Source organism: Numida meleagris, chromosome 17 (genome assembly GCF_002078875.1).
Source record: "Numida meleagris isolate 19003 breed g44 Domestic line chromosome 17, NumMel1.0, whole genome shotgun sequence".
Taxonomy (NCBI): Eukaryota; Metazoa; Chordata; class Aves; order Galliformes; family Numididae; genus Numida; species Numida meleagris.
In genome coordinates, this window is record NC_034425.1 from 2,293,779 (window position 1) to 2,307,117 (window position 13,339).

General features: G+C 46.6%; 1 long non-coding RNA gene across 3 annotated transcripts in view; it reads right to left on the reverse strand.

Moving 5' to 3' along the window:
- LOC110407401 overlaps positions 1–13,339 on the reverse strand; it is a 63,122-nt gene that overhangs the window by 45,202 nt on the left and 4,581 nt on the right. For 2 of the 3 annotated variants that reach the window (XR_002443883.1, XR_002443882.1), the window contains exons 2-6: positions 11,962–12,042; positions 7,330–7,492; positions 6,044–6,276; positions 3,534–3,746; positions 2,919–3,018 (exon numbers count right to left, since the gene is read on the reverse strand). This is a non-coding gene — a long non-coding RNA (uncharacterized LOC110407401). The remainder of the gene's footprint in view (positions 1–2,918; positions 3,019–3,533; positions 3,747–6,043; positions 6,277–7,329; positions 7,493–11,961; positions 12,043–13,339) is intronic. The other variant, XR_002443884.1, reaches the window with a different exon arrangement.

The following is a 13,339-nucleotide window of genomic DNA, read 5'->3' on the forward strand; positions in this document are numbered from 1 at the left end:
GGATCCCACTGGGCTTAAAACCCACTCTCAAGTTACGTCTTAGAATGCATGAATCAACTGACAGCTCTCCTACATTCGCTGGACAGACACTTCTACAGCATATTACCATCCAAAATGTTCTTACCGCTTTGATACTTGTAACATGTCTCCATTCCTACATATGGAAAGCACATTATATATTCCAGATGGAAATTCATACTTTATTCCAGAGAAGGAAACGAGAGCTATTTCATAGTAGATGCATAATTTGTTGTGTGAATATGAAATACGTGACTGCCTCACATGTTATGTTGCGAGCTAATCGTAAAAAAAAACATAATGAAAAAGGTCCCATCTGTCTCTAAATCCTATAATCCAACTGTTCTCAGCTAACTCCAGCTCTGGCAGTACCTGGTATACATACAGCAAGGAGTTTTCTGTGCCAGAGAAATACTGGAAACCAGAGGAGCGTGCAAAAAGCTGCAACTGAAGTTTCATCTGAGGCAGCCTCAGAGAGAGGGGACAACTTATGACACCTCTACGTCTGACTGAACTCATTCCCCAACTCTTCAAATTGTTCCTGACCTGCCTTTTTATCCGGGCTACCCTATAATTATCTTCTTAACATAATTTCCCTGCGTCTCCCTGAAGAGTCCTAATGGGATCACTGGGAAAGATCCAACTACACATCTGAAAGCGTGGGGGCAGAGTGCTGTCCCCAGAAGACCATGGGAATACCGCGGCTCATGTTGTCAGGCTGTGATTGCTAACTGGAGTTTGCTGGCTGCGGAAGCAGATCTGCAGTGCTAAGTGCTAAGCAGGTGGGTCTGCCCTGCTCTGCCTCTTCTGCCGCAGTTTCATTTATCCACAGCCAAATTCCTGAGCCTGATCTCATAGTTTTACTGCAATATCACCGAAGGAGCCGCTCCACTGGCATCTCAAGGACCACTCTGAGGTTTGGCTTGGACCTAACATTGGGCAAGGGGCATAAATGAGGTAGCTACAGGCTCTTCACATCCCAGAATCAGGGGGTGCCAGACCTTTTGACACACACAGCGGCTTTCACTCCTCTCCATTAACTTCAGGGACTCTGCTCCTCTTTGCTCACCCCCTGCACCACCTAGGATCCTGCCCTACAGCAGCGTGGCTACACTCATCCATCCACAGAGCAGATGCATCCCTTTTAGAGCTGAACAGTGGCAGCAAATCCAGCACTCGTGAATGATGGTGACACTCCACAGCCATGTCACTGCCCCTCCACGCCCAGGACACAAGGATTTCAACGCCAGATGGAACAGCTCACTTTGAAACAGCCTTTTTTTTTTTTTTTTTAACCTCTAAGAAACTGTTTCCAAACAAGAGCCCTTTTATTGTTATGCCACTTTCAAGTCATGCTGAAGTTCTTAAACATCTGGGCCTGGGACATTGCCTTTTGAATTTAACCGGCCCATCAGCAATTGCATTTCAGCAGTATGAGTTGTGACTGTCTTTCCCCAGGCCTGCACTCCATTTCCCACTCAAAATAGGCCTTATTTATCATCACCTCCCCAATCTCTTTTCCTATCTTTTACAAAGTCTGGCAGAAATGGCATGGCAGAGCCCTCTCCCCTGCGGGCTCCTCATCCTGAGGAAACACAAGGAGGACATTAGCAGGGAATTTGTTAAATGCATCTCCTAGGAGAACCTGGGAAGCAGACCCTGTTATGCAGAAGGGCAAAACAAACACAACCAAAAAAAAGAGGAAAAAAAAAAGCTCTACATACCACCACCAGTCTCCTTCCATCCTAACCAAATGAATCTGGATGGAAAATTCCCTCTTGTCCCCATGTGTGGGGACTGAATGTGACACTCAGGCACTTACAAGACAGTGATGCCAACAGGTCTGAAGGGAGCTGCTCACCTCCTGCTCCGCTGCAGGCAGAGCTTCCCCAGCCCAGCAGATAGAAAAAAACAAATTATGCTTCTTTGTATACACAGGGTATAAAGAGTGATCTGATCTCTCTTAAAAAATGTTGGGGATATCAACAGATTAGATAGGCAAGGACTCAAAAAAAGCTTTTTCAGGTTCGAAGCATTGCTGTTTTGTCATATAATCCCTTCCATAAATCTATCAGATTTCATCTTAAAACAACTCCCCAAACCCATCCAAAGGCAACTTGACCCTTCCAGTCACAGCAATTCACTGAGAATTCCTGCCAGCAACGATGCCTGCAACACTTCTCAGGTTCTGTTCCCTCCAAGTTGCAGATCCAAGATGGAACCTTCTCAGGTTTCCATCCCTCCAAGCTGTAGATCCAGACTGTCCCCACCAAACAGCAGCCCCTTCCCTCAGCTCTCTCTACATCCAGAGAGAAAAAGCACGCACCAAGGCAGTAACACAGCCAAGATCACAGAATCACAGAATGGCTTAGGCTGGAGGGGACCTTAAAGACCACCTTGTTCCAATCTCCCTGCCATTGGGCGAGATCTGGATCACCCCTTGGCCATGCTTATTTCTCTCCACTGTTAAGGGTGATGACACTCTACCTTAGATACCACAGTTAAGTCCCCAGGTTTAATGGGATGAACCTTTAGCAGCGTGTCTCAGGCTACAAATTAAACCCACTTGCAGGATTACACAATAGCAGTTGCCTGGAGTAAGATAATTTGCTATTGCTTCGTTAATTCCACTTAACTAAAGAATGCACATCACTTCTCCTCAGGATTTATCACCCCAACACCTTTGTCCAACCTGTCTTTTACAAGCACAGGCACTCACACCATCACTTCAGAGGATTCCACGTTAACAGTTGTTCAAGACATCAAGTCTGCTGCAACCAACTAAAGACATAGATAAATTTCAGCAAGTTTTAGATCTGATCCCTTAGGATTCTTCTTTAGTTACAAACTATGTAAATGTTCTAATCAAGAGGTCATGCATTATTGAATTAGAAACTAACCTGTAGGTGTCTTGGCCAACTGGATGACATGGAGATGTTTCTGATAGAATCTGTCTTCCATCACACCAGAGACTGAAACCAGTGAATTTTGCTGTCTCTGCTGAGAGAAAGGCAAATTAGCAATGACGTTAATTCACACCCGTCACAGCTCCTGCGGATGTCCCCACACCCTTGAAACACGCCCACTGCGTGCCCATTTCACCTGGAAATCTTCCCAGATCAGGACGTTTCCAAGTGTCTGCTTACTGTTAACAGCAAAAATCATATAAGGAAATACCCAAAAGAATACGTAACATGGAAAGGATAACATGGGAAGGAAGGGAAAAGGGGCTGTGCTGAAAGTGCATGACTGGCCTAATCTATCATGAACATTTGGGAAACTGGTCACCTCTGGTCTTCAGTTTGTTTTGGTTTTTACTTCAGCTTCTGAGTTCCTCAGGAGGAACAGCCACTGACTTCTATGTGTTTTCCAGTCTCATCCCAGTGGCCCCAAACAAAGTGTTTGTGCAGGTGCGATTCATTTCTGGCTTGGTCACCTTTTCTCTTGATTTGGTTGTAAATCCCTTCTGGATCCTTTTTAACACAAGTGATAGGGAAAGGGAAGAATCCTTTTACCTCATGGACTTGGGTAAAACCAAGCATCTAATTTCAAGAGCTGCTGTTTGCCTCAGGAGGCATGCATTGACTTTTACAAACAGCAGACAGTATCCTGAGGCTTTTGGGTGACTGCTGTCATGTTTTCTGGCAGGATGGTAAACAGCCAGGTAACCATCTTGAAGCAGGGTTTGAGGTTCCTCCCGTTTTCCATAGAGACCATAATCCAAGATCCTACAAGAGAAACAAATGATTTATCATAGCAGGAGTGCCTCGTTAAGATTTACTACAAACCCTTGTGATAGCTCAGGAAAACTGCTTCCAGGAGTCATCCAACATACCAGAATTAGCAAGACAGCCCTTCAGATGGAACTGCGCTACCCAAATCCCTTTACATTGACCTGCAGCCCAGAAATGCTGCGACAGCCACAGCAGCTGCCCCACATTAACAGATGTGAGCAACTTTTAACAAGAATCAGGCACAGAGCTGCTCCAAGCCTCTGCCGTAAAACTGATGAACTGAGAGGAATATCGCAAAGAGAAAGGGGGAAAACACAGCGTCATACCACAGCTATTTGATCGTGATTTACGTCCCATTCCACCTTGCCTTATCTTAGCTAAGTCTTTCAGGAGAACACTACACGTGCTGCACAGAAGTGGCGTTTGTTCCTTGGTGTGCAGCTCTGCTTCCTCAAATGACAGTCCTGCTGCACAAGAGCAGCACTTGCTGACACCCAGAAGGCACACGTGCAGCTGCTGGATGCACTGATGGCACCTGCACAGCCACAGCACAATGCCCACACTCCCGGAGTTTGGCTTTGAAACGTGTGCAGAATAAAACACAGCACCGATCCCCTGGGAGCATCGCTGCCTCGCTGCGCTGACGTCTTCATCCACAGCCCCAAGCAGCCCTCCCTGCACGGACAGCTGGGGAAAGAGGAGCTCCCTGGCACGGAGCTGACAGCCAGAGCTCCCTGCCAGTTTACAGAACCAGATTTTCCGCTGCTTTGTCTCAGAGTGACATTTTTGTTTGCTTGTCTAAAAACTGAGGTTGTAAAGGAAAGCGGGTGACTGTACGTCAGAAAGAACCGCGCAACGAAGCACAACATTTTGGGGGTAAAATGAAACGTTTCGCTTGTCCCGTTATTATTTGGTCTTAAGGGACAAGAAAACAAGCAAACAAAAAGAAGCAAGTTTTCCATTTGGTGTGAACTCATTTCCCTCATGACACACCAGATATCTGCATTTCCCACCCCTATCCCATAGCACGTTGCCGGGAGGCTGAACGCCGTCTACTTAGAGCATCAAACTCAAGTGTTCTGAGCTGTGACAGGTAACCAGCTCTCCCCATTTAAGGAGTCAATATCAAGTTCTCTCCATAGCAATTTGAGTAACTTTAAAAGGCTGTAGAGCCCAGAGCGGCTTCTGCCTTTCAATAGTCAAATAACTACTTTTGCAGTGAGCTCAATAACACAAGGGAAAGCTGCCCAGTATGTGAAAAGATCCAGGACACCATTCTTCAGCTTGTTTCTCCCATCAGTGCATAATATTATCCAGCTCATAGCTGAACTAGAGCATCCCTTCCAGGAAGATATCCAGGTTCAAGGTGAGGCATCCAAGCAAGAATGAATTTCCCCCTCGCCTTGTTGAGCAGCTGCTCCACTGGGTAATTACCATGTTGCTCCGCAGTTGTCTCATTTCCAACCTGAGTTCAATTTCCATCCACTGGATCCTCTTATATCTGTTACACATCAGAAATCCCCTCCTGGTGCAGGGAATCACACTGTTTCTGAACTTTCTCTTCAGTAAGACACAGGCACTGAGCTCTTTAAGCCTGCCTGAGCTCCAGACTCTGGCTCACCCCAATACAGCTGTATCCTCCAACATATATCCAAGAAGAGAACAGAAGTCATCACCCCATGTGCAGAGTCATACACTTCATGTTTTGCCAACCAGCATCACCCATTGAAACTGCCCCAGCTGCAAACCCCATCTTCCTGCCCCAAATGGGATGTGTCAGAAGGAAGGGAAGGGCAGGCTCCAGAGCTCCTCAAAACAGGCATTTACTGATGCTAGGGATCCATCAGCCCAGAATTCTGTTCTTTACCATGCCGTTGTGCCACTTCCCTAAGTTGCACGAGCTGTTTGAGATGGTTTCACTCAAAATTGCACCCATCCTTGGGAAAGACAACAATTCCCCATGCAAATGGCTCGTTCTTTAGGCGCTTGCTTTGGGAGAGGTCCAAGGAAAGGGTTTGTGGACAAATCCCTCTCTGGATACCGCTGACATCCAGAGCTTCCAGCGAAGACATTCCAGTCAATGCCATTCCTTCTTGGAACCAGTTCCTCCACTGTTGAGTCACCGTCCAAAGAAAATACATTAAAATCAACACCCTTAAATATGATGAGCCCTGAAAAAATGCGCTCTGCAAACAGAGATGGTCCAAATCTGCTCAGGAGGCAACCCCCAGCTGCCAGGCTGCCTGTCACAACACTCACACACAGTTTTTCCCCAGTAAAATACGGCTCACCTTGCTGGACCCAGCTGCTGCTTCCTGGTGAAGGCAGTACTAAAGAAGCTTGGAGCAGGCTGTGCCTTGCTGTATTTGTTCAGTTCAGAGCAAGGCAAATCTAGCTCTTGACTCACTCAGTAGTCCTGCAGAAAGCACATCCTGATGCAGAGGGGGCTCAGTGCTTCCCAGGGGCTGTAGTGGTGGTCTCAAAGCAGACTTTGTTATCTCAGCAGTCGCTGCAATTATGGAGCCTAAAGAAGAAGATAAACAAGGAGTTGAATGATTTTGTGAGTGAATTTAGGGCTTACGACAACAAAGATGGAAAAGTAATGTAGCCAGGCAGGGCATGGGGGAATGCTGGAGTTTTTCAGCAGTTTGATCAAGGCAGCGAGCTGCTGAATCAGCCCTGGAGCCAAAGCAGTAAGCTGCAATCCTCTCTGGACCTCCAGCAATTCCTCTGAGACCTCACCCAGCTCTGCCAACACCCAAACTGAGCCCCAACTAAACCTTGACAGTTACAGATAACAAAATACAGCCTTACACCTGAAAGCCAGATCTTACACCTCGCCTTCCACATACACCATGCCACTCCACCCGAACCCACCACATCACCTCCCTCCCAACCTGCAGCAACCTCCTGTGCACAGATTCTAAACTACAGTGAACCATGAAACAGGGATGCAATAGGAGCAGCAGGGCTAATTACTGCTTTAAACAGAGACAGTCTAGCCATTAAGAGAAACTATTAAGGGAAACAGTGGGTTATCCACCGCATGCTCTGCCCAGACGGAGTGGCAGAGATGTTTCAGCCAGAAGTGAGTTAGTGGGCTCAGTTGTGAGGTTAATGGACAACATTTCATAGTCTGCTGGGCAGAAGGTCAGGCAGATAAAGCCTGTGATGTTTCCGGCACTACGTCCACATCTGAGAACAAATGGATGAGGGAATAATACAGAGGCTCCTCCAGGCTGCTCTACTCCTAAGTTCAATTATGGGAAAGTTGGGGCAAGTTTATAAAACAATAGCATTTTCTCCTGTGTTTGGCATGGTGGGAGGCCAGGGCCGATCTCTCTATTCAATGCTGAGTATCATGTTTCAGTGCTCTCTGGGTAAGGTTATCAGCGCTGACCTGCCAGTCTCACACATTCCTTCCCCAGAACAAACTGTCCCTCAAACGTTTCTTTACTTTGGAGCTAAAGCTGGAACCCAGTTCTGTGAATGCAGACAACCGCTCCCCCCCCCATCCCAGCTGGCCCTGCAAGGAAACATCAGCACTGGAAGGAGTTCTGTTGGTGTGAGTACCAACCTGCTCCCCGAACCACCCAAGCCGTCCGGCACGCACAGTGCAGTTTCTGTGGAGGCAATGCAACCTGGTGGTGATGCAGCTGGGCCCTTGCAAAGAGCCAACATCTTCCTGCACCATCTTCTGTGCACCGCCAGCTCCTGCTGCAGCAGCATCTCTCTGACACCTGTAAAGTAATTAGCAATAGCTCTTACCGCTGTCCCCTAATGGGAGATGGCCTCGTTAATTACATTACACTGACTCAGCTTAGCGTGCTCAGAGATAATAAAAACACTGTTAGTCCTCCTTCCAAAATAAGCAGCAAGCTCGCATTTCACAGACACTTACAGAAAGATCCCGCGATAAAAATATGACACCTTGTGTTTCAAGGCTTTCCGTCATGCCTCGGAGTACCTCATGCCTAAATATTTCCTAAAAGAATCTGCTCACCCACTGCTGAACTGCCTGCGCCGAGCAGAACGCTATTTTAGGGCACCCAGCAGAAAGAGCAGAACGGATTGAGGGGAAGGGGATGGAACAACTCTGCTCAGACAGCAGTGAAGCCTTGGTTTAACGTCCACCTGCGCTCCCTTAGAAGCATGGAGCACCCTTAGCAGCAGGACTCTCACTGAGCTCATCAGCCTCAGCCAAATGAAGCTGGTTGCTAATATAGACTAATCTACATATTGTTCAGGATGTCGATGCCTTTCATTTACAAACCGCATCGCTTCCCAGCAGTCTATCATCTTTACTCCCTGAAGAGGCAAGGGAGCCCGCTTAAGCATTTCACAATGTGTGCAGTGCCTAACACAGAGCATCCCCTGAACCTGAGTTCGTCCTCCTGACCCTAAACACAGGAAAGAACACAATTCAGGAGTGCTACCCCTGTAGCTATTAAAGAAAGGCAGAAGGATTGAATCTCCTTCTAGATGCATCCCTTTTTCTTTGCCGTTTTTTTAGGAACGAGGGAAGGAACCCTCCCATGGTTATTTCTATATGGTAGAACTGAGGCCATGGCTTCTTTAAGGGAGAAGCAATGGGGAAAATAAATAACGCTACTCCTTCGCACTTTGAAGATGTCTTGAAATGTTTCGTTCTCTTTCCCAAGTACATTAGTTTCAAAAAATTATCAGCATTTAATTTTTAAAGAGGGATTTAAATGGTTTTGGAGCTTGCAGCTGAAGCAAAAATGAATCAAACGAAACATTTAAGGTACTCCATTTATTTTGCTAAATAATCTTCCTCTTAGCAGGATCAGAAAGAAATTAGATTTTAAAAATTACATTTTTATTTCTTTTTTTTAGTTCAACAACCCAAAGTAAAAAATCAATTATTCAGAGCTCTGGTGCTGAGCTCTTTTGAAAAATCTACCTTTCCGACATGCCAGAGATCATTAAAAGATATCACTTAGCACAGCCACGTGCACCAAGCCAACGGGAGCAGCACAGCTCTAGATGGAAAGCAAAGGCTGCGTTTAAAACCAGTCTCCACAAAAATCCGTGACAACGTTTGACAATTGTTTGTATTTCTAATGAAGCAGGTGGTTTTGTTGATTATAATGGAGATGCAATCTTTCTTTAAAGCAATGCAAGTGGAAATAGTCAGTACTAGAGAAATTAGGCTGGGAAACCACATATATACAGAAACAGGTCGTGTTCCACTGAATGAAAGAGGGAAGGAAAAGTGAAAAATTGAAGGCTAAAGGCAAACTGAACTCAAGTTCTTACTTCTCAACAGCGTCCTTTTAGAGAAACTACCCGTTAAGTTTTCTTTCCAAACACTGAATCAACAGGGAAAAGGGCACTGGGATCTGACCTTCCTTTAATAACACATTGGCAGTTTTTCCTTTTGAGGGAAAGACGTTTTATAAGAGGAAAGACAAACAGTCCCAACAAGGTTAATAAATTTGTTCGCGGAGAGAGCTGAAAAAGGAAGGACCACAAATCAGGACAGGTCCTCTGTTTTTCTTTCAGCTCTGCTTTTATTTTAGCACCTTTTCTTTACAGAAAAGAAATGCAGAACATAATATTTGGAATACCACTGGGTGTTAGGGAAAACAGCCTGCCCCGAGCTGCCGGGAGGAGCTCGGCCCCGCTGGGCAGCTGCAGAAGCAAAGCACAGGGAGCAGAAGCACAGCAGGGAGAGAGCCCGTTCTCCTCCTTTAGCTCTTGTTTTCGCTCCTGGCTCAGAGGTCGCTGGTTTATTTAATTAACTAAGTGGTGTCTCCCAGGATGGGTCCTGCTCTCAGTTAATGCACAGAGCACAGTTCAACGGCATTGCCCCAGGGTTAAACCCTTGGTCCAAGTCCTGTGTTTCTGGAAGGGATGTGATCGTGTTAAAGCATCTCAACAAGGTTTCACATAACCTGGGGGAGTGAAAATATTAGGGAGGGAGGGGGGAAAGCTCAAAAGCAGGCACAGCTGTCAGATTTGGGGCTGGATCTCAATTGCCCAGGATACTGGGGGTTTTGTAATTGCCCAGGCTGGTGTATAGGGATCAGGTTGTTTCAGAGGCATTCACACCTCCACCCATACAAGAACAAGTATGCTGAGATTGAAGCAGCTTCCAGCCCAGATCCCAGGGGAGGCTGCAAGCAGGCAAGCAGCACCAGCACAGCAGCCTCCCAGCAGTCAGCCCCTGGGGGCCCGGAACCATGGGGGGGAGCCCCACTGGGAATCTCTGTGCAGCTCTAGTCACATCCTTCCTGGCTACGAGAAAATGAAGAAGTATTGTGAAGGTGTGTGAGGACTGCATCCAAGCCACTGCTCAGTGGATCCTCCCTAAGAAAGGGACCAGACTGTGAGGCAGCACACATCGGAGCCCCAGCTCCTCCACATGAATGGGGTGCATCGTTGCTCTGTACCTTGGACAGGTAATCCAGCAAGAGCTGGAATGAGGAGCAGTCAAGACTTCCCTTGAGCCTCACAACATTAAAAATTCCAACCAAAAGCTCCACCAAAAACTCCACCAAAGGACAATGTTACACCCTGGCAGCATGGACTTCAGTGTTTTAAAGAGAGCTCATCTTGCCCTGGGCTGGAGGCTGGACCACCCCGCCATGGACGTCCTCTTTTCCCCAACCCTCTCACTCATTGTGTATCCTTACCCATCTCATGCTTTAAAACAACAAAAGAAATGAAATCCCCCCAAACAACCCAAAATGTAGAAACGAATTCTCGCTAGCATTCTCTTCGTGATTACTGTATAAACAATAATCCAGTGAAACGAGTGATACGAATCTCCTCTAATGACTCATTCACCAGATTTCCGCCCTTGCCTTTCAGACCTCAGCATCACTGTAGTAGTGTTTTGTCTCCTACCCATCAATTGATACTTAAATAATGCATAAAACTGTCTTATTAAATGCATGTTGAATATTTATTTGGAAGCTCATCACAAGTTGAAAGATAACCTTCATTTTCAATTCCCTTTGGGATAATCAGCTAATTGGGATCAGCAGAAGCTCAGTCTCTTCAGTCAGCATCAGAGCTCTTCTAACAACGCCTTTGGCACACATGGAAAGGCTCAGTCCCTCGTGCCACCTTGTCTAACCCAAAGTAATTCACAAGGAGGACAAAAAAGGGGAGAATGAAAGTGGTCGCAACCACTCACCTCTTCATTCTCCTTTGTGCTGCTGGACGTGGGCCAGGCACAGACAGGAAAGAGCCAACCACTTTCCTCAGATTACTGCCAAAACCAAATCCTAGCCACTGCGGCTTTTACGTAAGCTCAGAAGGAACCTGGGTCCTCCTGGCATGGGCACAGCAAGATCTCAGCCTTGCTCCTTACACAGCTTGCTTTAAAACTCCTTGTCATAAATTCAGTTCCTAAAAATACGGGGCCTGTGATAGAGCCTGAACTGTTTGCATCCCCAGCCTAAGGAAGTAATAATGCCTTCAAGGCAGCACGCAGCCCTGCTTTCTGCTGTGAACCTCTCTCCTCTTGGAGGAGCCCATTGGCTCAGTGCTGCAGGGCTGCTCCAGCCCCCTGGGACGGAACAGCTCAATGCTGGAAAGTTGTTGGTCAGCAGTCATTTATTCGACACTGATAACCCTTTTCTTTTGTTTCTTTGTAAGGAAACACGACTGTTCCAATAAATTAGGGAGGAGGAGGTGTATGACATCAACCTAGGAATAAGATCCAAAGGACCGGTCACACCTCAGATCCGAAAGCATTACATGAAATGCTCACTGATGGCACGCAGGAGCCACCAAACCTCTTCCCACATGGACAGCTGATGGTTTATGACCTGTCCCTCAATATGAGACCCAACAAATCAGCTCATGGAAGAAATTCAGCCATGCCCAGAGCCTGGCAGGTCTCTGGCAGTAGCTGCACAGGAAGCAAACAGAAGCATTTCTGTTAATATCACATTTTAGGCTTGTCAAGTTCACTTTTAGTGAAAATTCAGTCAAACAACACTCATACGGTAAACACCAATGAATCTTCATACACCTGATTACTGGTAATTAATCCTACTTCTCTCCTTTACCAGGTGAGCATCTCCCATCGCTGTGCTCCACCAGCACATGGCAAGGCATCCCATGGGACATGGGAATCATGCTGCTCTCCTACATTTGCACTCAGGAATTATTTTCCATCACACCCCTTTTTCTCCCCAAACACCTGCGTCAGTTTTGGCCGGACCCCTCTTACCTGGGACGAGTGCAAGGGAATGCTGGAAGAGCTGTAGAATCTCCTCAGGAATGGAAACTCCCATTAGTTACAGATCTCCTCCTGCATGGAAAACAAAAGCACACATGAAAATCCCAGTGCACAATTCCAGCTTACAGGATGGATTTTCTGTGAATCTGAAGCAAAGTGGCTAGTTTGGGAGTGAAAGCTATTGGACAACTGGGTCCTGTAAGGAAGACCTAATATGTGGGGTTTTTTTGTCCAAATTAAATCTAATAATCATAGAATCATGGAATGGTTTGGGTTGGAAAGGACCTTTCACATCATCTAGTTCCAATCCCCCTGCTATAGGCAGGGACACCTCCCACTAGACCAGGTTGCTCACAGCCCCATCCAGCCTGGCCTTGAGCACCTCCAGGGAGGGGACATTCACAACCTGTCTGGGAAACCTGTTCCAGTGTCTCACCACCCTCACAGTAAAGAATTTCTTCCTAATATCTAGTCTAAATCGACCCTCTTCCAGTTTAAAGCCATTTCCCCTCCTCCTGTCACTAATAATGTTAAATGTCATTTATGTATATCTGGAACGAGACCCAAGCAGTGTGCAGAGAGCACTAGTGCACATGGCAGGGACAGGGTGCTCAGGGACAGGGTGCAGGTCTGTGCATGTCCAGCCATTTGGACCCAAATCCAATGCATTCCCATGGAGAGGAGCTGCCTCCTCTGCACAACAGTTCTTCTCTCCTCCATCCCACAAGACAATGGGATCCATCCACCTGCACAGGTGAATGAGAGCTCACACTGAAACGTGAAATATTTTCAAAACCAATCATCTGCACGTTAACATCCAACACGTGCAGGCAACAGACCAACTGTTCTTCTTCTGAGGAAGCTGGCAAGACAAAATCTGGCTGTTTCCTTAAAAAAAAGTGAGGAAGGGACACACAGACACGAGGAGCATCCAGAGCCGGGTTGGGCTCACCACGTCTCCATCGCATCCAGCACCGGCACAGTGCAGGTTTTCCTCCTTGCTGAGACTCAGGACAGGGAGGTTTGCACACAAAGGAATCCTTCGTTCCCAGATGTTTCGAATTTTCTGTGTATTTGGAAAAAGCAAAATGATTCTTTAGCACCAAGAATAGTTGGCGATATTGAATTTGGAGTGTGCAGGCGGGGATTAGCCGAACGGAAATGCATGGTGGATGTTTCACGGGTGTTTTACTCATCCAGGGAGAGAATAAAAAATGTGGCAATCGTTATTTTGTGGGATATTTAATCCCTTCAACTAATTTTGCGTGAAACAGGCTTTAGTTCCCACTCCCTCCTCTTTTTCTGGTTTTGTTTCTAAACTCTTCCCCACCTTCTTCTCTTCCTTCTTGGAAAAAGGAAGGAAAACAAG